The following is a 23,554-nucleotide window of genomic DNA, read 5'->3' as shown; positions in this document are numbered from 1 at the left end:
ACAAAAAATAACCCTGCTGAAAACCTGAAATCAGGAAGGGTATGTTTGCTTTCTGTGGAGTCTGGTGTTTGTGCAATGCATTTCCCTCTGCTGCAGCATCTCCTGCAGGGACTGAAACAAGCTCCTGATGGGTCTGGTGGTCTTTCTGCAAGGAAAACCCGGTGCAAATTCCCAACAGTCCTTTAAGTTATTTACAGGCAATGGGTTGATAACTTGGCCAGAGCTGTGCTAAGCAAAGTCTCCCCTGGTGAGGCAGCCAGGGCTGGTGATCTGCTGTGCTCACCTCAGCTCCAGGCAGCCTGACACAGCCCAGCAAAGACACACAGGACCCCCACCCATGAAATCTTCCTTAAACCTCTCCTGCTCTCCAGCCTCTCAGTGGAAAGAAAAAATCTACTCTTGGCTCTTTAGGACACTGATCCTCATGATAGCTGGGCTGGCTGGATGCCACCAGAACCCTGACACTGCCCTGGGAGGATCTTCAAAGTGGAGCCCCCTCTCCTTCCCCAGTTGTGCTCAGAACATCCCAGGTCCTTCAAGCGACTCCTACTCATTGCTCCTCAGTGTGAATTTTCCATTGGATCTGCCACATTCTTTTATCCTTTCACATCAGGGACAAACCTCCCTAACAAGGGGCAGAAGCTCTGCTGGGCTGTGGTGCCTCTCTGGGAATAACCTGGGTGACTTGAGGTGCCAACTTCAGTCCAAAGGAATAAGCCAGCAGGAGCACCCAACTAACACAGCATCCAGCAGGGTAGAGCAGCCCTAAAATAGGTCAAGGCAAGAAGGGATGTTTTCACAAATAATCTCTTATAACTTGTAGAAAGTTAATGTTGGGTCATAAGGAGAGTTACAGCTATTGCCTCTTAAAAAAAAAAAAAGAAAAGGGGAAAAAAAAGCTCAAACGTAATTTTCAGAGGTCAATGATTAAATTTCTTTTTGGATATCAGCCCTCTACTCCCTTTCCACTGGGCTTGATAGTATTTCAGAGAGATCTTTGGCCTCCAGCAGCAGGATTTTGCAGTTATGGTAATAGAGCTTTCATACAATGCATTATTCATTTTTCTAGGTCTCCATTCAGCAGTCCTGGCAGCTAAGTAGGATGGTATAGTTTAGGGCAGGGACCACTGCAGATCTTTGCAGTCTGGCAGGAGAACTCAGCTAAGCCTCTCAGGTTACAGGGGAAAAGCAATTTTCATTTTCCCTCCTGCTCAGCACAGTCAACCCCAGCTCCTAATTTCCAACCAAGAAATCACAATGGTTGGATTTCTCGTGCCTGATCTCAGACACACCCTTATAAATCTGGAGACATTTACAGAGCTGGGAACCCAGTTCCCTCTTTGGCAAGGTGGCAGAAAGGGGAAAGCTGTTGGCTTTAGGCCATGTTTTCAAGCTTCCTTTTCTGTAAGGTTGACAGAGGTCACTTCTTCCTCCCAAGCACCTGGGACTGGCTCAGCATGGCCCCCTGAGATACCTGCAGTGCATTCTCCTGCCTGTTTCCCAGCTGTCCTCCAAAACCTCTTCTACAGCCTAAAACCTCCCCAACAAGTCCCAGTTTGTGCTTCCAAGGCAAAATCAAACCCCTTCGTTCTTACAGTAGGTGGAAGTGTTGTTTAGGGATTGCAGTCAGGATCCCAGGGTTTGCCTTTGTCCATTCTCATCGTGTCCTTGGATTGCACTTTCCCTCACAATGATCAACATTTCTTTGACCAACGGGACCAACTTTCAGACAGAGCCAAAACCTTTGTCCTTTCATCCATCCTCACAGTAAAGCTGGAGAGCTGGAAGAGATATTTCTTGACTAGTCACCATTATTTGGGGAATAAACCAGCTTTCCTGAACTTTCACTCTTTGGCTCCACCCTTTCCCCCAGCAATAAAACAGATTTTGAGTTGTTGCCCTGTACAATTGAACGGACACGAAATTGGCATTGTTTCCTCTTCTTTTTCTTCTTCTCCATTTTATTCTTTAACTTTTAAACTTTATTATAAAATTCCAACTTCCAGCTGACCCCTGAATAATTGGTTTTGTTGCAAGGGTTATTTGAGGTCTAAATGAACCCAATGACATCTGTTCAATTTTAGATGCTTGGAAAACCCTCTGAAATTAATGAAATCCAAATGCACAGCAAAACTAATAGAACAATTTCATTTATTTAAAAAGTTCAAAATAATTCCGAGCATTTCAGGAAAACAAAAGAGGTGAATGGGATTTGTCATTGTTTAAATTGTACTTATTATATTACATTTCAGTGAAATGCCCTCTCGACCTTCCACAGTTCGCTCGATTTCCTCGTCAGTCTCCTTCCAGCTAATTTGCTTTGACATAAACAAAAAGTAAAGGACTCAGGAATGAAATGCAGTCACCCAGTATTTGGGGGCTCGGTGCTGATTATAGCCAGACACAAATAAGAATGGATGGAACTTGCTAAAAGCAGGACCATGTTATTAATTCTTCATGAATATTTGGACGGTCATGGGAAATGTATGGAGTGACACAAATCTCAGATGTGACACAAAATGCAGCTTGAGTGCTCATTCCTTTAAAAAATGTGGAGTTGAAACAAGTGATTTGATTTTTTTTTCCCCTCTTTTAGCAAGTTTTAGTCCACCTCTCTGGGCTGCAGAAATGCTGGGTGGCTTAAGTGAGCAATCCCAAATCACAGGTGAGGAAAGGTGACTCATCCTTTTTATGCACTCGATTTGCTCCGTGTATTCCTTTGAAAGGAATGCTTGTCCAAGGAATTACAGACATCATGGATCATCCAGGAGAGAATTTCCACAAATGTCTGCAATATTCTCACTGCAATGAGTTGCTGGGATTCTATTTAACTCTCCCCACTTGAGGGGTGTAAAACCCTCCAAAACAAATACAAATTACACTTTGTGGGAATCTCTGCACACACATATAAGCTATGTATTTTTATAGGAAATAAAAGGGGGGGTTACAGTCCTTTTGTAAACGTAACAGCTGTAAAGCATATGATAAATAGCACAAATCTGCAGGTAAACATGATATTGTCAATGGCAGAAGTGATAATTCTCACACACCTCCCCCTTTAAAAAGGAAATAAAACTGTGGATAGAGTCCCCCTCAGCCTCACAGCACATCTCAGGAATATTTAAAACGGTCTGTTTAGGAAAGATGAACAGAACGTCCCCAGGTCAGAGTGTGTGCTCGTGTTTCATTTACAGCCTCACCAGAAATGCCCACGACCTGGGTGTGGCACATGGCACGGGGCAGAGAATCTGCATGCAGTGAACTTTTAAAGTTGCTTTCTCTTTCTGGTCCCCCAACCTGGTCTCCTGGGTCGCTTCAGAAGCTGAGTATCAGCTCTTCTTTTGGAGTACAGAAATGTGAAGAGGGTAAAGGTTACCTTCAAATGGTAACCAGTTCCTGTCACTCAGCAGCAAAAAGCAGTTTAACCAGTTCCCAAATCCTCTGAATTCTGTTGTTTGGTACTTTCTGTGGATATCTGAAAAGAAGACCCCACCTTGCACAGAAACTGCTGGCAATTTTTCATGGAATTCCAAGACTTCTGTAGGGTTGGGGTAGAATCCACTGTGGTGCCTGTGAAATCCCTCAAGTTCTTGGGAATCACCGCTCGACTGTCCACAGTAAATTAGGCCGAAGCTGACAAATACATAAAAGATTGGTGGAATCAGAGCAATCAGCACCATTCTGGAGGCTGCTTTATTTGCCATACTTACATCTGATAGCCAAGTAAAACTATTTAGCCATAGTTTATTGGGCATTTCTCTGTAGTACAGGTGCTGGGCTCCAGATAACTGCGTTGCGTGGCTCAGAGCTCAACCTTATCATCCAGTCATTTCGAGCTCAGTTGACAGAAGGATCACTGGTGTAGCTGTAATTGGAGTTTACAATGTTTGCAAGTATTAGGTGACTTGTAGCTTAATGCCATAACTATAGGGACAATAAATTACATGGTCATTAGAGGGCTTTAGCTATTCATTTAGTATTAAGCATAAGAAGGACAGTAACATTTCTCTAATAACACATAAAATGTATATTCCAATTAAAACCATAATAGGACAGACCTGGTGTTCTATTACAGCCTCTCATGAATTTCACTGCTTAGAAATTATTACCGTTAAAATCATGGCCTCAAAGATTTGTGCACAGGGATAATAAATTCTCCCAAGCAGGTTTAGGGAGAAGCACTGAGCCCTCACGGAGAAAATCTGTGCTTTAAAGCTGGGAAAATTCAGCCAGCGAGCCAAGGTTTGAGGGCTTGGATTTCTTGCTTTCCTTTTCATTCTCCACATTTGTCTGGCTCCCCAAACCAAGTGAGGCTTAATTAAAAGCAATTGAGCAAACAAAAGCTAGTCAAAAGTGATATTTAGAGGCTCTTATCTTCCTCTAGAAGCAGCTCTACCCCTGCATGTTGCTGTGTGTTTTGCTGTGTTTTTGGGAGGCTTATTTGAAGGGATGTTGAAACCATCTCATTTTCAACTCCCTGTCTGTTTTCTGTCCTTGATATGGGCAGGTTTCCTTTTACCAAAAGGCAGCCCGAAAGAGGGCAGTGAGAGGCGGATTTTGTCTGAGGAACAGGGTACTGGAGTGTGTTCTCTGGTGTTCAAATACAGTTCTTGCTGCCTTTTCCCCTCCCCACGGGTGTCCCCAGGGACAGCACACAATGCTCCCCCAGGGGATGTTTCATTTATGTTTCAAGGTGTTGAGTCCTGTGAAACTCAAGCATCTGTCTCAGTGCAAAGAAACAACTATGTGCTTACATGACCTTGCAGAAGGAGGCTGCTGGTCAAGAAAGGGACCCCCTTTCTTTATCTGAGATTAGGCCTCCTTGTTTGTTCACCAGTCACTTCATCCTTGTAAAGCTGTGAGAGATATGGAGCTGTTTGGAAGACAAACTGAACTGTGCTTCCTTGGTCAGTTCTTCACCCCTCTCTCCCTGCCCATTCTGCAATAACCTTCTTAAGTCTTGGCTATTAAAATGGTTATAAATGTGCTTTGGGAGATTATGGGTTTGCATCACAGTTACACAAAGATTATTTGAAGTGTAGTTGACATGGACTAGGAGTTATCTCCCAAAGCTGTTTCACAACAAGCAGAACTACTATAGGCCTCATTCCAGATTGCTGGGAGATTGGGAAGGAAAGTTAAATGGGTCCATGGGCGGGGGGAATTAAACATCTTTTAGAAAAAAGAAATGTTTCTTGAAACACAGATGCAGTAATGGTTAAGACATAAACTGACTCTTTTTTCCTCAGGAATCTTCAGCACCAGACAGAAAAAAACAACAACAGAGCAGGGCTGATGCCACTATCATGATGAAGAGAGTATCAAACCCTATATTGGATTGGAAACTGCTCCTTTCCCTAGAGCTGTAGCAGACCACAAAAGTAGATGATGGAAAGGACCAAGTTGTGTCAGCAGGAGAGTCACTCCGTGATTCCTTCCCTGGTGCCACCGTATTGCCATCCTTTTTCTCCTGGGCAAGTTCTGTTTCTCAAAATAAACCATGTGGTGGGTTTGTTGCACCTTTTCCCCATCCAACAGCAAAACCACCACTGGGAACCAGGGATTCCACCTCAGCTTCTGGTGTGCTTGTCCTGCAGCACACAGCACCCTGCTCCTCAGCTCTTGTGTGCAGAGAGAAGAGGGCTTTGCTCTCTCTCACTCCCTCAACTCAGGGGACTCTTGTCCCAGCAGAGCTGGCTTTGATGACCAACTCCCTGACACATCTCCATCATTTGAGAATGGGGACACACAGGGCAACTGTGCCCCAAAACTCTGCAAGAACCAGCCCATGCTGCAAGAAATATCCTTCTCACACTGTTGAGGACTTGGATCACAGAGCACCCTGAGTCGGGAGGGAACCACAAGAATCACTGAGTTCTGCTCCTCCCCAAAATCACATCACGTGCCTGAGAGTGTTGTCCAAATGCTCCTTTGAGCCTGGCAGCCCTGGTGCTGTGACCACTGCCCTGGGGAGCCTGTTCAGTGCCCAACCACCTTCTGGGGGATGAATCCAACCTAAACCTCCCCTGGCAGAGCTTCCTGAACGATGTAGGCTGGATAATACCAATCAGCTGTGAGGGACATCCCTCTGACACACACCTCCAGAACAGGCCCCACCTTGTACCTGGGGAACTGAAGTGCAATGTGCCCTGCTCTGCTGTACAAACCTTTCTGCTGTGTAATAAAAATAAGCCAAGAATGGTCTCCTGTTCCCAGGCCAAAGATCTTATAGTTGCTGTAGGAAACATACACAATGTTCCATCTTCCAATGGAAACAGTCTGATGTCTTCTTGCATGTCCAGAAGTTTTTCATTCTGTCATAACAGTGGAGTCTCTCCACTCTTCTTCATAAGCCCTTCATCCTTCTTTGCTAATGGTTTACAATATAGAACAATTTAACTGTATATATTGATGTAAATCATGTCACCTTCTCCATGAGTTATATAAAATAATTCATAGTGAAGAACGCATGGAAGGGTTTTTAAAGCTGCAATTCATCTTCCCTTTTCCATTACCCTGGGCAAGAATAAAAGCCAGATACAAATTTGGCTTTTTCTTTCAGAAAGGAAAAAAATGTAGCTATTTAATACCTGAAAGTAGTTGTTCCTCTGTGTTCATAAATTGGACTGTGCAAGCTCTGAGGAGGGTGTGTTAGTCCAGACTCACTCCACTGACACCAGAGGAAATAGAGACAGCAATCAGCAGAATTTATATTGTTCCCTAAGACCCAGCTTGTCAGTAATACTAAAATAATTAAACATAAACCCAGTTTCATAGCCATTTTTGAACTTCTTACCCACCCAATATTCACATCAAGTCCAATCTCTTGATGCCTGTACACGTGAAGATGGCTATTGGATGGATTGATGGGGAACTGCCCCTTGTCCCATCCATCTCTGATGTGGGCTGTAGAAGCTGCATTACCTGGGGAGTGGGGAGTCCTGCCCTGTGTTCCCTGGATGCACAGGGCTTGCATTGGGACCATGAACTGGCAGCCACTTCCCTCAAGTGGCCACCACAGCCTATATAACCAGGGGTGACCCTGCAGGTTCCCCAGGCTGGGAAGAAACAATGCTTGTAATCTTTACATCCCTGGAGTTATTTGGGAAGCTTCCAGGCTTCTTTGAAAGGAGTCATATTTTATTTGACTTGTGTTTTCCCATCCCTGGTTGCCAACACTAGTCCACAGGGTGGCTGCTTTGCACGTAGGGTCTGACACTGCAATACAGGCACTTAAACAAGAATTGGGGATTTTGAATGGCCCAATTTGGGTATATGAAATAAGACTTTCGTGCATTCTTTTCTCAACCTCACCACCCAAAAGTGAGATTCAGATATCCATTTAGGTGGCCACATCTGAGCAACTGGCACTCCAAACATACACGAGCTCGTTAGGTGTGCAATTATGGTCACCTAATTGTGGTATCGCACACAGGGGCAATTGCTTGGATTTCCTGTGGGGGAAAAAACGAGCATGAGTTCAGTGTGGAACAGGAGAACATTCAAACTGTGTGCAGCTCTACTTGCATGCACGAAATGCACAAAAAAAATTCCTTCATGTGGGGCATCTGTGTTAAACCCTGAAAAGGAGAGCCCCAGAAACTCAGGTATTAGGAGTTATCATAACAGCACGACTTTTGAAATCCCTCCTTGTACTGTCACTTTAAATGTTTTATTGATTAAGGCCTAGATTACTTAACCTAAAGCCCTATATTTATATTTAGCCAAGGTAAGTTATGAGTCACGAGTAATCCTTTTGATCCAGAGGTTGCCATGGGTCACCAGAGAAATGAGTTGAGTTATAATATCCTAGCAAACTAGCTCTGTGTACGGAAGAATAAATTAAATAAACTCCCCTTTAGAGAGTCTCAGTGATTCCTTACTCTGTTTCTGTTTAACCAGAAAATGTTGTGTTTGTTTTCTTTTCTCCCCCCATCTAAAGCCGAAATATATTTGTGATGACAGATGCAAATACAGTCCCTGATGTTTGTAGCAGCTGAATTGCCTTTCCAGCAAGGGTGTCAGCACATCAGCCCTGAGCCTTCAGCTGAGAACTGAAGCCTCTAAAAACACATGTGAATGAATTTGACTCAGGTGACTTACCTGTGTTGAACTGCAGGTTGAAGTGGCGTTACCAGGTGTGTTTGCAAGTGTTGGGTCAGTCTGCTGTTCACTACTACAGCCAAATGAAGCTGATCTTCATAATCAGAACCTGTGAAATACAAGCACTGGGCTAAGTATTCCCCTGTGTCTGCAACCCAAGTGTTACCAGTGCAGTAAGTTATTTCAGTTCTCAGGCAGGCTGAGCCTGCAGACCCTGACGAGAATTGGGAATATTTTATTTTCCCCTTGCTTTTTATAGTCTTGGGCTCTGTTAAACAAGGTGGTGAGTACCCACATCTCTCCTTCAGATCCTGGAGGTCTGGGTTTGCAGACACAGCCCAAGTCACAGGTCTGAATCCACTTTGCACCGAAATTGGTATCATAAAGTAGCAGAGCCTTTTTGCTTTGTTTGCTTTCTTTGGTGTGGTTTATTTTTAAAATGTATGCATATTTCCAAGAAGCATCTTGAAAATTTATTTTTGTCGTGGAAATGGAATGTTTCTTGGCTTTCTGTGAGTCTATTGGTGTAGGCTTAGGTCCTAGATCAAGTTAGTGTCAGCAGCTGCATACCAAACCCATGCAGAGATTGGAACAGATGTGACTTCCCATCCAGAGCAGGTAGACCTCATCCATATGAAGCTGGATGACCAGAGGCCCAGGAGACTGTTCACTGACTTTTTCCTGACATAAACCCTCTGAGGTTTACTGGGCTTGCTCAAAATATGAGATACCTCATAGTCATCAGAAAACAGATGATGAGTCCCAGATGCTCAACGCTCATGGATCACTGAGGAAAGCAAATAGAGGGAACAACTATTAAGGACCTGAACAAAAAATGTCTGGTCTGCTTTAGGTTCCTCACTTGCCAAGTGGGTGAGTTGTCTGTTCATATCCAAAGGAGTGTGGCAGCCCTGGGGCTGTAAAATCACTGCACTAAAATCTCCCTGTGAGCTGGGGCTATGGATCCCATGCAAACGTGGCAGCTGGCTGTGTAATTACTTCAGCCTCTGAGTCTTCTTTTAACAAGTGCTCTGATTTTATGGCAGAAAAAAACAGGTTCATGAAAGAATCTTCATCCCAATAGCTGGGGGAGACTGGGAAGAGTGCTGTTTTTAGGGCTTTGAAGCACATAATTGTCAAAACTTCCATTTTTTATTAAGTTGCTCTTCCATCCATACCAATAGGTGGCTGTGTAATTTACTGGGCTTAGTTACACTTAATCTGTAAGGATAACTCAGTGAAAGACTTGACCTCAGGAGATTTCCTGTTTCACAAGGGGCCTGTTTCTGAAGCAAGAGGATAATAAGTGAAGGAGTCCTTTACTATCCCAGTTCAACACATGGTTCCATATTGAAAGGCTCCAGTACTGAGCAAGGGAAGGTCCACTTGCATGCTTCTCATATACCAGCAGCATTTTCTTATTCATCTGCAGGAATCCAGCTACCCATTTTAATCAAAAGCAGAGTTAGTCTGCAAAAGTGCCCTCTACTTTTGTATAATCTTTTTTCTCCATTTCTGATGCTCAGTTATTGATGTTCAACTCACAAAGCCTCTCGCTCACCTGCTTCAGTGAAGACCCCATCCCAAAGCTGAATTCCTCTCCTGCAACGTTCAGTTTTACAGGTTAATAGTTTGTCATCTGCTTGAACACACAGGAACTCGTTGGCAATTCATCATTCTGCCTTGGTTCCTTTTGTTGGGTAGGCAGGTCCCAGTAAAGCTGACCTTTGCACGGGTTTAATGTTTCCCCTTCACACCTTCAAGGCTGAGGAGTTTGACTGACATCAATAATTAATTTTTGAACAAATAGGGCACACCTTTTCCTATGGTTCCTCTCAAAGGTGGGAGTCTTTGTGCATCACAAAGGCACGTCATGAATGGGGGGAGTCCAAAGGACACTGGTGGGGATCAAAGTCTACGATCCAGCCCATCTCAGAGCAGTTGGCAGTGCTGTGTCCCACCTCTGCTGTGCTGTCCTGTCCTTCTGGGTGCCAGAGATTAGACAGAAATGTGTGTGTGCTCTGCAAAGCTCAGAGCATTCAGGACAGGCTGGACCACGACAGGTTGTTCTGGGAGCGGGGTCACTTCAGCTGACCGTGTGTGTCAGAGGAACAACAATAAAAACAGATCCTCACATTCTTCCCAAGCAAAAAGTGCCCAGGGGCAAAAGAGGGCACGATGTGGAAAAACCCAGCAGGTGGCTGTGCCTCTTCCTTTGCTGTTCTGGTCTGACTGGAAGGTGTTGGGTTGCTGCTGCAGGGCCATGCAGGCACTGGATGTAGGTGATGTAGGTGAGATGTCAGCCAGCCAACATGAAATGAAACACTCCCATAAAGTGATGGAGGAAAGGGGAGATGGTTCATTAAAACAGAACATTTCTCTGTCCTGCTGTGGCTGAAGCACTGCTCATCTCTAACTCATTGATCTGAACTGGTCACTGGTATTGGCACAAACAGCTTCATACTTTTGGAAACAGAAGAGGTTATTGTGAGAGTAAATGATGCAAACTTGGAAAGCGCCTTTGCTAAGTCTGCCTTATCAACTTTGCTGTGTACATCAGCATTTGCTGCCAACTAAGAAAAAGAACAGTTAAAAACCAGTAAGTCATTGATGTACACAGGTACTGTGTGTCATATTTTGCTTGCTGGGTGTTTGTTATTATAATTTCTGTTCTTACCAAGGGCATTCAGACTAGAGAGCCAGGCTAATTCTAGCCATTATTATTATTATTATTATTATCCCTCTATTTCTGTATATAAAGCATCTTTGAAAGACCCACTTGAAAATCTGAGTAAACAACCCTCCCCAATGCCTTCAGCCTGCAGAGTCCTGTGCCCTGAATCCTAAACCCTGCTGGCCAGGACTCGACCTTGCAGGAGGCTGATGTGGGGAGAAGGGAAGGAATCTGGACAACAGGTGCTCTGTCAGAATCCCTCTCCTTTGAGGGCAGCATAACTTACAGTGCAATTTGTATTGCAGCATAAATCAGGGCTGCCCCTGAGCTGCACGGAATTCCTCTGGTGCAGAGCCTGCAGCTCGTGTGATACGGTGGGGGCCGAGGGCTGCTGGTGCAGCAGATGTTGGGGAAGAGATGAGGTGACAAAGTGACACGGCCTCCAGGGCTCCAGTCTCCAAAAAAACCAAAAAAAAAGAAGTGGTGGACAAGGGCAGTTTTCTGACAGCAGCAGCTCCTCAAAGGGATAGAGGCAAAGGGGAGGTTTGGGGAAGATCTTTCAGTGATAGAAGGAGGTGCAGAGATACTTCAGAACAGGCTGTTCAGAGTTCTACCTGCACCCTGAGAAAATGGTAAAAATCTGAATGGAGATGGAGGAAAACTGGGGTGAATGGGGTCTGTCCTTCTGCATGCATGGGGGAGGAGGATTTGCTTTGCTTTTGGACATTTGACAGTGGCCTTTCTGTCACCTGTAGAAAGGGAGCATCAGTGTGTTTAGCTTTGCAGGCCTGTTTCCAAAGGTGCAGCAGTAACATTAGAGGTTCTTCTGGGAGAGATGCTGAGTGAATCCTGCTGCAGGTGGCTGTTTGTTTCTGCTTCCATGTGCAGGAAGCAAGAGAAGCTTTCCAGGGGAGGGAGCCTGGGCTGAGCAGACTCTGGGAGGAACTAGAGCCAGGTCTGGTGAGGAGATCTGGGTGTATGAGATTCCATGTCCACGGATCTGGACTGTGCAGTGGCTGTGGCTGCTGAGCAGTGGTGAAGGAAAGGCATCTGCTTCCAAATACTGATTTATATTTCCCTCATGTCAATAAATGTGTGAGTTTTCCATGCTCAGCTCCTGGGGAAATCCCATCCCCTTCACTCCAAGGATGAGCTGGAACACGCTCTCCCCTTATCTCTAACTCTGCAGTGCCCAAATCTTGCACAGCAAACTCAGCACGAAGCCAGAACTACACCAGCCACTTATAATGCCCCAGATCCCAGTGTGAGGAATTCTCCATTGCCTGGAGTATGACAATGCAGCTGTGCCATGAGCCCATGCAGACCAGGGGGCAGAAAATCCCCCTGAATCTTGCTGTCATGGTGTTTTGACCTCATTCTAGGGTGGCTCTTGTGTGTGCTGTGATGTCCAGACGCCAAAAGAGCAGCAAAGATTGATATTTCATGGCCATTGTTGGACAAACTCAAACAGATGGACTCAGGGTGGAGGTGGGACATGGTTCTCATCTGCTCATACTCATAAGTAATGTTGTTGTCATAAAAGTCTGAAAAAATGGGAGTCACCTGGCAGTAGAACAGATGTCACTGTTCTTCAACCAAACTCCACTTCTAATCCTCTTTTTTAGTGTATTTGAGACAGACTGTAAAAAAAAAAAAACCAAAACAGGAGGGAGAAGAAAGTTTGGGAGAAATGTAGCTCTTTACTGCACATACACAGAGAGGCACCTCAGTGGAAAGAGCTTGCTGAGCTTTGAGGAGCTGGCAGGCTTGGAAGCTTGTAGGCAGGGTTGCAGGCAGCTTCCCCTTTTACTGGGACTTGGAAAATTCATTAGGCCTGAAAATTGCCAGATCTACTCAGAAGGGAAGGGAGAAGGGTCATGTGAAGTTTGGAGAAAATTCAAACCACCTTTTTTTTTTTTTTTTTAATTTGCAGATTGGGGAAAAAAAAAAAAAAAAGACCTGAACTTCCAATTGTAAAAAATTTTGTCAAACATCAGTGTTGGGTGGGGTGGATCCAGCCAGGAGATCCAGTGATGAAGTGTTGGACCTGGGCAGTTTCCACTGGCAGAGACCTTCTGGAACCCAGGCTGGGTTTTAAAGCTCCCCACAGGAGCAGAGCTGGCCACTGGTGCTCGTTCTGTTCTGCAGCTTCATCAACACCAATCCAGCAGCACCCCAGTTATTTATAGTCATTATATTCAAAAGCTGGTTGTGACTGGGCACCAGAAGAGGCAGAAGGCGAGCTGGAGGATGCTGAGCCAGAGGGATGTGCAGGGTGTGCATCCAAAGGGTGAGGGCACGAGTGAGAGTGTGGAGCAAGGCTGATAATGAGCTCTGAAAGCCAGGATTTGTTGGCCTCTGATTAGCAAAATGAAAGACCGAGGTAGAGAGCAATTAGGAGGATTACTGTGAGCTCACAGCTCCTCCCCAGCTCCTGAGAGAGTGGTTTGTTCGACTGACCTTTTGTTGGGCTGGGCTGGAAAGATATAAATTAGCTCATAATGCACGAATATTTTCATTTAATAAAACTGCCCCCAAATTTGTTTGGAGTTCCCAGGCTCCTCGGGAGAAAAGGAAAGGGAGCTATTATGTTCTACAAAAACAATGACATTTTACCCTCTATATTTACTCTTCCAATAGAAAATCTGCACTCAGCCAAGGTTCCTATCACAGCAACACTTGGCACTACCCCCCCCCCTGCATTCCACATGTCCTTACAAACACCAAAATATGCTTGGAAAAGCACTTTGCTTCATTCACCAGTCAGTGCTTCACCTTCCCTGCAGCACAAAGAAAAAAATTACCCCAAATTCTTACTGGCAGATAAACCCTCTGTGGGTCCCTTCCAGCTCAGAATATTCTGTGCCTCTGTGAAGTTAAAAATAAATGGAGAGGAACAAAAAAAAACAACATTCAAAGATGCACATATGGAACCCAGGAGCTGCTGGAGCCACATTTTGGGCAATCCCACAAGTGCACCTCAAGCAGGAGGGAAAGGCAGGACCTCTTGGTGCCCAGGAAGCTTCTTCCAGGCTGACCATTATAGGGAGGGCAGGGCCAAATACTCTGAAAAATACGTGGAGTCTTTGAAAAGTCACTAAAATATCCCCTTTCCTTTGAACCCCCCCCCCTCCATGTGGTTTGCCTGAGCACCAAGCAACTTAATTGTTGGATGCATTCAAGTAATATTAAACTCTGCCTTTCCCCCCTCATGTTCAAAGGCAAGGAGCCTGTGTCGGTGCGACTCAGTTTTTAAAGCCTTTTAAAAGTTCTCTTTGGCAACACCTCTTTGAAGTCTAATCCAATCTGCAGTATATGTCTTCCAAGTTAATCCCAATTTTTTCAGGACAACCAGCAATGTTACATAAAGACCTTCCAAAGAGCAACAGGAGTGCAAAGCACAAATGTAATGGGAACTCCTGATAAAGGAGGACAGTTCTGCTGTTTACAGCAGTTACTCTGCCAGTGAGTTGACCACCAGCACCAGCCCTCCTGGGAACCAATTTACTCCTGGGTTTATTCTGTATTTGCCACTCAAACCGAGATTTAGGTTTAAAATGCTAATTTTTAATAAGGCAGCAGTTTTACTGTAGAAGCTTCCAGGAACTGGTCCTGGTTTGTGTTCATTGCAGGGCTTTATAGCTTTCTCAGGATCTCTGTGCCTTCCACAAGCATTTTCTAAGTGCCTTCCTTCACAATCTGTGCTGTGTTATGTATGATCCCCAAAGAGTGAAACTGGGGGCTCTTTCTGGTACAAAAGAAAGCACTGGATTAAAAAAAAAAAAAAAAAGGGTGTGGAAAGACCCTTAAATGGAAGGGAAGATCCATAAGTGGGAATTAAATTCTGGGTTGCTCTACCAACCCTTAAATGTCACACATAAAAAAATCTGTTTAAGGTTGGCAGACAAAGACCCCTGGCTTGAAGTCAAAGACAGAAAAATCAAACCTGGATCTAAGGGGTAAACTTTTAAACACAGTGTAAGTTATTAACAGAACAGCTCCCCAAGGGTCATGATAGAGCATCCAGCACTTCAGCTCTGGTCTTATTGTCCATTAGGATTTTCCTCACAAGACCCCTTTCTCCAGCTAACCCTCCAAAAGCCCAGTTCTGTGTCCCAGAGGGTTAAATCTTCCAACCACCCTTTTTGCTCAGACTGACACATAATCCCACACCACAGAGATGGTTTTTCCTCAGCCTGTGCTGGAGGCTTGGCATTGATTGCTTCTACAAGGGCTTTTGTGCCCTGAAGCTTCTGCATTGTTCTCCAAGAATATTTGGTCTACTGAGGAAGCATCTCCTCCTCTCACAGGCTCTGCCTCTCCAAACCATTTCTTTGGAAAAATCCATTGGGGTGGCTCGTGTGTAGTGGAGGTTGGTGCAGGAATGTTTAACTGCAGTGAGCAGAAGGGCAGCCCCTGGCATTTGGGGGAGCCCCAGGACAATCAAAATGGGCAGCTCCTCACTTTATGCCAGCACCAACCTGCCAGAATGAGCTGGGAAAGGCTTGACAGCAAGGTTTTACCCCAAACCCCTGAAACACTGACCTGTTACTGCTTCTTTGGCATCAGAAAAACACCTGGGCCAAAGCAGTGCCCAGTCTGAGCTGTTTTGGCTTTGATTGTGGGGCTTTATTCCTGGATGGTGTAACATGGATATGTTACACTCCTGAGCCAGCTTTTCTGAGCTGCAACTGCTTTCCAGGACATGCATTATGTGGCACAGGTGTTGTGCATTATAACTCATTTTTCACTCCCAGGGCTGTAAGGAGATAGGGCAGACCCCCTTATTATTGTCCTTTTATATATATATATATATTTATATTTACAAATGATCTGTATTGGTGTTCACGGTTTGCTGACAGCTCATTTGTACCATGATTTTGGTACTGAGACATCTGGAAATACGAGCCAGCAGATTTTACTGCACGATTGGCAACATCAGAGAGCCCTGAGCCACCAGCCAAAACCTAGAAGAGATGAGGTAGATTGGTGCTGCAGATACAGTGTGCTTCCACAGCATCATTCTCAGGCTTCATTTGGTTGCTGTTAAGTGTGCTTGGTTATGGAACATAAATCTGTTTCCATCTGCATTTATTGACCTTGCAGCGTGTCCATGCTGTCTGTGTGTGCATGTGCACCTGTGCACACACATGTCCAGTGTGTTCCCTTAAAACTCAGAATATTCTGAGGTTTTTTTTATTTTTATTTTTAGATACATGTGTGTGTATGTTTCTACCACTGGAATATTGAATATTCCTAAGCTCAAGGACCTCTCCCATGTCATTCCATCTGCTCCCTTTTACTGGTTTAAAAGACATGTTCAGTGAAAGCAGGTAATTTCCCCTTGTTCTCTTTCCTGGAGATGTGCTGTGGGTCTGCAAGAGAAAATGTAATAAAAGTGACTGTTTATAGGACAGAGACATGAATGTGGCATAGACTTGGAAAACAGTAAATATTTATTTATTTATCTATCTATCTATCTATTTATTTATTTATTTAATAAGGTCTAGCTGTGTTGCACAATAACAGGGCACAATTATGACATGATTTTGGGCTGAGAAATCCCATATTTCTGTCCTGGACTTGATTTTACACAAGCTGACCTGTGCAAACCCAGCAGTTGTTGGGTCTTTTAGGCAGCTTTGAAGAGACTAAATTTATTTAGGGGAACAAATTGAAGTGGAAAAAAAAAAAGGATTAAAATGTCCACTGAGGTAAATATCTGTGCCACTGTCAATCCCTCTTCTAAACTCCCATGGAGGCTTTCCCAAAATCAAAATACCTGCAGTTATGGGTTTCTTTCCTTCTGGCCTTGAGCAAAAAGCAGTGGAAGACTTTGGGCAAAAATAATTGCTCTGCCTTTACCAGAGTTCTATTTCCAAGAACACAGTCCCTGAAGAAAAGGGAAAGCAACTTATTCTTTTAATTTTAAACTGAAAACTGAGATTCTGCTTCACAATTCTGGGTCTCCCCTGCCAAGAAAAGAAGTTAGAAAGGCCCGTGGCTTTGCAGACCTACAAAACTCACCCTGAGCTGTTCTGAAAATAAACAGCATCCAAACTAGATAGTTTTGCTGAAATATATCCCTGCAGCAATAAAACAAATGACTAACACTTTCTATTGGTCTACACAGCATAGGACATGAAACATATATGTAAGCAAGTCAAGATGGATGAGTCATCTTGACTTAATAAAGCTTACAAATAACTTGCTAAATATTTGAGAAGTCACATGCCAGGAGCCTTCATCACTTGTTTTGTTAGACTCCTGCTTTGCCAAGTCAAAACAGTCAGAAATCATAAAAAGTAACCCACACAATCTGTCTGAAAACACAGTTTTCTCCCGTTATTTTTCTTGGTTTGCAGCAGCGAGTCCTCCATTCTGCCACCAGAATTTTGCAATAGGGAAGAGCACGACTTCCTCTTCGTAAGGTAAGCAAATGTTTTGCATTTATCAAGTTCCCAGAGCCTAAATGGAGATAGGGAGTCAGCAGACCTCCCATGTTTATGTTTCTGTGCTGGAAATGAGCCACGGGAAGCTGCAGTGAAAAGGCTGCTGCGTCTCGGGGCTCGAGGGACACTGTGGGCTTCAAGGACTTCAGCAGTGCTGAGCATCTGCAGCTCTGTTTGCCTGAAATATGAATTATAAGTGCTCAGAACCTCTGCAAGCAGGGCTGGACACCTGAAGACTATTTTTGTTCCTGAAGCCCACTGCTAGATCGTGTTGGTTCACAACCTTGTTTTCCTATTAATAAAGTAGTAAATTGCCCTCAACCCTGCACCCAACCCACCTAAACCCCATCCAGGCTAGAGCTCCTCCTACATCTGGGTTTCTCTGGATGCATTTTCCATCTTCTCCTGGAAATTTTGTCTGAGTTCAATTTGAATTTTTTTTTTTTTTTTTTTTTAATTTAGGAGGGGATATCCAGATGTTTGGCAATCCAGCTGGGGTTGTTGTTGGGCCAGTTAAGCTGCTGGCCACCCTGAAAGTTCAGCTCTGTCTGCTGCCCACGAGTAGATCAAAGCCATCGTGGATGGCAGTGAGCTGAGTGCTTTGGGGATAGTCAGACCTGCTGCTCAGGAGATAAACACAGTGTGTTCAGGACACTCTGGGCTCACTGCACCAAAGCACAAGGACTGAGGCTTCCCAGAAATGCCAGCCTCACTAAATATGCCAAAAAGCGAAAACCTCAACTGGTTTCTGCAAAGAAATATTGCAAGGTGAGCCAGCAGTGCAGGAAAAGTCCACACAGGTGACAAGAGAAACTTGTTACTTCGAACAAAAGCAGGGAATACGACTGGCCAGGTGGAAGGGTTGAAGTTTCACTGAAGTTTCCCTCCAAGTTACCCGTGCAGGTTGAACCTGTTACTCTGCCAAGCAGAAATGTAATAACCAGCAGTGAAAACTGCTCTTCCCTTGCCACTGTGCCCTGTAAATCAGAGCTCAGGTGTGGCCCTTTGGCAACAGAGATAAATAAGTGATTGAATGTCAGGGGAACAAAGCAAGTGATGGAAAGGGCTAAACGCTATACACCGAGTTGCTGGGGAATTAACCCAGCTTAATTGACCGTGATGGATAAAATGTCTCTGGTTACCTGACAGTTGTGTTTCATTTGCCATCGAGGGGCTTAGAGCAGCTTTAGCTCTGTGCTGAACACATGCTCAGTGCCTGGGAGGAGCTGGTGCTCTGCTGAGCCACAGTCCTGCCCTTATAAACAGGAAGAAATATCATTTGGCTTTTGCTGTCAAATTTGTGTCCCACAGCCTTCCTGCTATCAGGATCCATCATTTGTCTCTGACAGGCGGGAGGAACCGCAACTTCACTGGAAAAAGGACGGAAGTTGCTCCTTTTTGCAGATGGACTCCCTCCAGTTTCGCTCCAGCTCAGCCTTTGTGCCTCGCGAGAGCAGGCTCTGAACTCCAGCTGGAGCTGTGCAAGTCCCATTCCTGGCTGATTGATCAGCTTTCCCATGGTTGTACCTAAACAACAACATGTGAATCACCCTTAACCACGGAGGCTGGGGTTTGCCCCACACCACACACCTTTTTCCCTGCAGGTGAAGGTGGCACACACTCCACAGCCAGCCCTGTGCAAACAACTGATGTCAGGCTGTGAATCTCTGTGACTGTGGAGAAGTTTGTCTGAGCAGTGTGCAGGGCAGTACTGGGGCCCTGCTGGGAAATAACACCCCCTTTCAGCACGTGTGGGATCTTTAGTGCACAAATCAGGTTTTTATTGAGGAATCACTGACTGCCTTCCTTGGGGGAGGTGGCCAGTGATACAGAGATCTCTGCCAGTCACACCTATACAACCCCAAGCACACTGGAGGAAACTGTGATTGGTACATTTATGGAGAATGCACAGTTTTTAATGTAATTTTTGGTGAAATAATGCAAATTGCAAGTACACATTAGAAATCACTGTTGCCTTAACTCGTGGTTGGCTCTTAAGTGAACTTTTTTTCCTGAGCCCACTGCTAGTGCCTGAGTTCTTGTTACCTTCCCAAATCCTTGCCTCAGGCCCTTTAAAAATTCATGTTCCTGTATCAGTGGCTAAATGTTGATTATCTCCTTTTAGCTGTAAAATTTCATAGGTGGGAATGCAAAAAATAACAGAAGTGTAGCAGTTCAGCACTACTGCCAGTGGAAGTGGTGCCTTAGGCAGGGGTGAATATGAAATGAAAACAACACAAAGCTCTTTTACAACCTATTAAAATTACTGAGTTTTAATTTCAGTTAACACAGATCTTGGGGAGGAGGGGAAATGAGCATCATTAAAAAACCACTGTGCTGTAAATGTCTGTGTGGCAATGCTGGGTAATTTTCCACAAAGTTTACATTAACAACAATAGCAACAACAATATAATGATGCCATCATTATCATCATCATCATCATCAGTATTTAAGGGCACATTTCCCAAAATATCTAGAAGATTTCATTGACAAAAACCTCCTATGAGCATGAATAGCGATTTATAAAGTGGTTTTGGGATTTTTGTGTGCAAGGAAACCACTCAGTAATGCACATCAGTGACAACAACTTCACTCTGTTGTGTTTTGAACTACTGAAATTCAGTGGCCAAACCATGGAGGGGAAGATTTATACAATTAGCTCTTTATTAGTGTTGAAATTTTAATGAATGGGACTCTCTTTCCATTACTTAATGGAAAGATTGCATTCTCCAATGCAATGGCATTTTCCCTTTTTGATGGTACCTGCCTTGGTGTCTCCTTCACTTCATAAACAGGGACACATCAAAGAATTGACACCACTGTAAAAGGCTCTGAAATACAATTCAGTGCTCCTATGTGCCTGTTTTCCTACAATTTTCAGAGTATGGAACTTATTTTCTTTTCTGAGTATCTTAGGGGACTTAGCACCCCTTCCTTTTTAGCAATCTTCTTTGCCTTTGCCGTGCACTATGGTCCTCCTAATAAAACAAAATATTCAGACTCCCATTTTACAAGCTTTTAAAAGAACACCAGACTCCAGTGACTTGGTAAGACCTCTTTTTTTTTTTAACCAAAGCTTAAAAAAAAAAAAAAAAAAAAAAAAAGGAGTAGATAACTTGGGAATGTGTGGCATTCTTATTTGCCTCAAAAGCCTTTGATTTGACAGTATTTGCAACCACATTTTGTACTCAGTGGTTCAAGACAAGCAGTCACTGGGTTTGCTTATCTGGGGCTGTGCAGCTCCTCGGTGGGAATAAATCTCTTTCCATAAAAATCCAAGATGTTTCTGTAGCAAAATGTGCCTTTGCTCCTGTTCTCTGACTGCACTCAGAAAGCCAAGGAGCTCTGGTGGTTTTTATACAGACGGGGGGAAATGGTACGTTTTTAATTCAATTTTAAAATCTTTATTTTTGGGTGTTTGTGAGAAAGATCTTTAGCAGGGCCTGAAGGGAGAATGGTTTGTCACTATAACAATATTACTTGTAATATTTTAGGTTTCTACTTCAAATTTGTTCAAGTCTATTCTATCTATAGCTTTGCAGGTCTCTAAGATGACCTCAGAGAATTCTGAATCAGGTCCTAAAATTGTACAAATTAACTGAAAATTCAATATTAAGCAAAAAGAGACCCAGCAGAAGTCTGGCCAAGAAATTCTACAAAATCTGGTGACTACATGACATTAGAAGTTAATTTCCTATTTTCAAAAATTGCTTTAAGTAATTTCTAAGACCTTTCCATTGTTTTGTTCCTTGAGTGTTCAATTTCTACAGATGAAAATGAGTCATTTCAAACCATGGGAGTTGCTGATTATTTTCACAGAGTGATTTCCTCCAGCCCTACATTTCTGAAGTCGGGAAAAATCAAAAAAACCTGCCCTTAGCTGGTTCCATTTATCTTATTTGTTCTGCACCTACAATCAAATAAGCTTTATTTTTATAACCTAAAAAAAAAAAAAATAAAATGGGAAGAGATTTTGAGCAAAGGAAATGCTTTTTCTCTGCATCAGCAGAAAGGACAGACAGAGAAACAGCTTAAATATCAGTGGTGGATCATAAGACCCTTCTCATGTGCAGCTGAATTATGTGATAGCAGCTTGTTAGGCTGTAGGTTTTTATTGAAATGCCTATTGAGTAAAACATAATTCATGCTGCTGCTCACCCTTAAAACAGGAAATAATATACCCATTTAACTTAATCACAATTTATATTACATGTGCATATTTCTAAACAAGTGCTGTAGATGGAGAGTTTGGTAGCAATAATATTTATGAATTACACTTTTAGTTAGCAAAGGAAAATGTGTGACCTCTTACATTTTGTTTGACATTTGAATTTGGTATCCAGTATATGTGACAGGGGTGATGGATGCTTATTAACACAGTGTATAAACAGGAAATGCTTCTAAGCTGACCATTTATTAGTGCAGTATGTGTTCAAACTGAAATTTGAATTTTAGCTGCAGTTCTCTGATGACTGCAGAGCTGAAATATAAGGTGGGGTTCTTTTTTTTTTTCTTTTTTCTTTTTTTTTCCCCCCCTCCCTGCTTGCTTTCCTCTTCAGAATGGACAGATTTACCAGGATAAATTTTATATCTTCATCAGCCTTTCCTGTGGAGCTTGAGGAAGGATGTGAACACGAAGACTTTTCTGTGAACTGTAAAAAAAAAAAAAAAAGGGACATAGGAAAAGTATCCAGTGGAAGGATTTTGTAGAATTCATAGTGAATTTTTCTGGGTTGAATAAATAAATAGATGCACCACACTCCCTGATGTTTGCCCTGAGCCATTTCCCCCCGACTCCACTCCTGCACCGCTGCCTTCTCCAGAATTCTGACAGCTGATCCACTTTGGATCTGTCCTTTGCAGCACTGGAGACATCATCATTTTTCCTTCACACTTAATTGCTCTTTTTAAAAAACCCACCCTCAAATTCCTGACAAATTACCGAGCAGCTCTGTCAAGGAAAGTTTCAACACTTCATTTTTTTTTTTTTTCAGAGCAGAAGTGAAAAATTCCACGTATTTAGGAGGTTCCTTCCAGCAGAGAACAAGAACATAGTTTTTCTAAAAAGAAGCCACTCCTCTCCAATTTTCCTGATGATTTACTGGGAGAAATATAGAATAATACAGAGAACCTCTTTCCTTTTCTGTATCACATTTAAAACCAGCCCTCAGGAGAGAGAACACAAATCTATTTTTTCCTCAGCACAGGCTTAATATTCCAAAGCATTGGGATAAAAATTATTTGTTTAATGAAAGAACTACAATGACATGATGAACTATCTCATAGGGAAGATTGTATTTTAAATATCTTTGTCTAAAGAGTTCTCCTTCATTGTACAGTGCAAGTCAAGGAAATGATTCTGTACATAGAAAGTCAGTCTAGATATTAAAAGCAGCAGAATATCTTGACTATTGCTATTAACATTAAACACCTTTCCAAAATGCACACTGCAGGACCCAATCCCAGGGAGGTTAGCAACCTGGAAATTGGAACTGGCAGATCTTTAATCTAACATTCTGCTTTGCAGTGGAAAAAAAGTAACGTCTTTATAGATGGGAGTCAAAGGTTAAATTTAGTTTGTATCAAATTACAAAAATATGCTTTTGGTGAGGTTAGATTCTCATGCTCAGAGCAATTCAAACTGTAATGAAAGCAAACATTGAAAGAGATAATCCCATTAAAGATGAACTATTCACTTTAACCTCAAATATTTGGTAACTAAAATAAAACCATCCTAGTAGGAGGATGAAGCTCAGCTCTTAAGGGAAACTGGAACTCAATATTATACCTCAGACTGCACGAGACAGAGAGAGAGAGAGAGAGAGAGAGAAAAGCTCTCCTGTTTCTAAAATAAAACCTTCTTTTGGGGGAACAAATTAATTCATGTTCTCCTCTTGAGGTCTACACAAAACACTGGTGACCTTTCTGGCAGGGTGTGCTTGTCCAGTGCAGGGTAAATCAGGCCTTCCCCCAAACAGAGTGAGGGAAAGCCTCGTGGGGCTGTTGGACAGTGGGAAATGAGGGGCAGGGGGATGGATGTGTGCAGTGACAAGTGGTTCAGGGTCACGGGTGGCATCTCAGTGCCTGCTCCTCCTCTGCGACTTCCAGCGCCAGCAACCTCAGGACATCTTCCTTCCACAGCACCCTCAGGACATCTTCCTCCCACAGCACCCTCAGGACATCTTCCTCCCACAGCAACCTCAGGACATCTTCCTTCCACAGCAACCTCGGGACATCTTCCTTCCACCTCAGTGCCCTCAGTCCTGCTGCTGAGACCCTTCTGAGAATCTTCTCTCTGGGTTCCTGAGAAGGTCTCTGAGAAGGT

The sequence above is a fragment of the Myiozetetes cayanensis genome, unplaced genomic scaffold (genome assembly GCF_022539395.1).
Source record: "Myiozetetes cayanensis isolate MyiCay16 unplaced genomic scaffold, myiCay2020 scf17, whole genome shotgun sequence".
Lineage (NCBI taxonomy): Eukaryota > Metazoa > Chordata > Aves > Passeriformes > Tyrannidae > Myiozetetes > Myiozetetes cayanensis.
Note: the sequence above shows the minus strand (reverse complement) of the source record.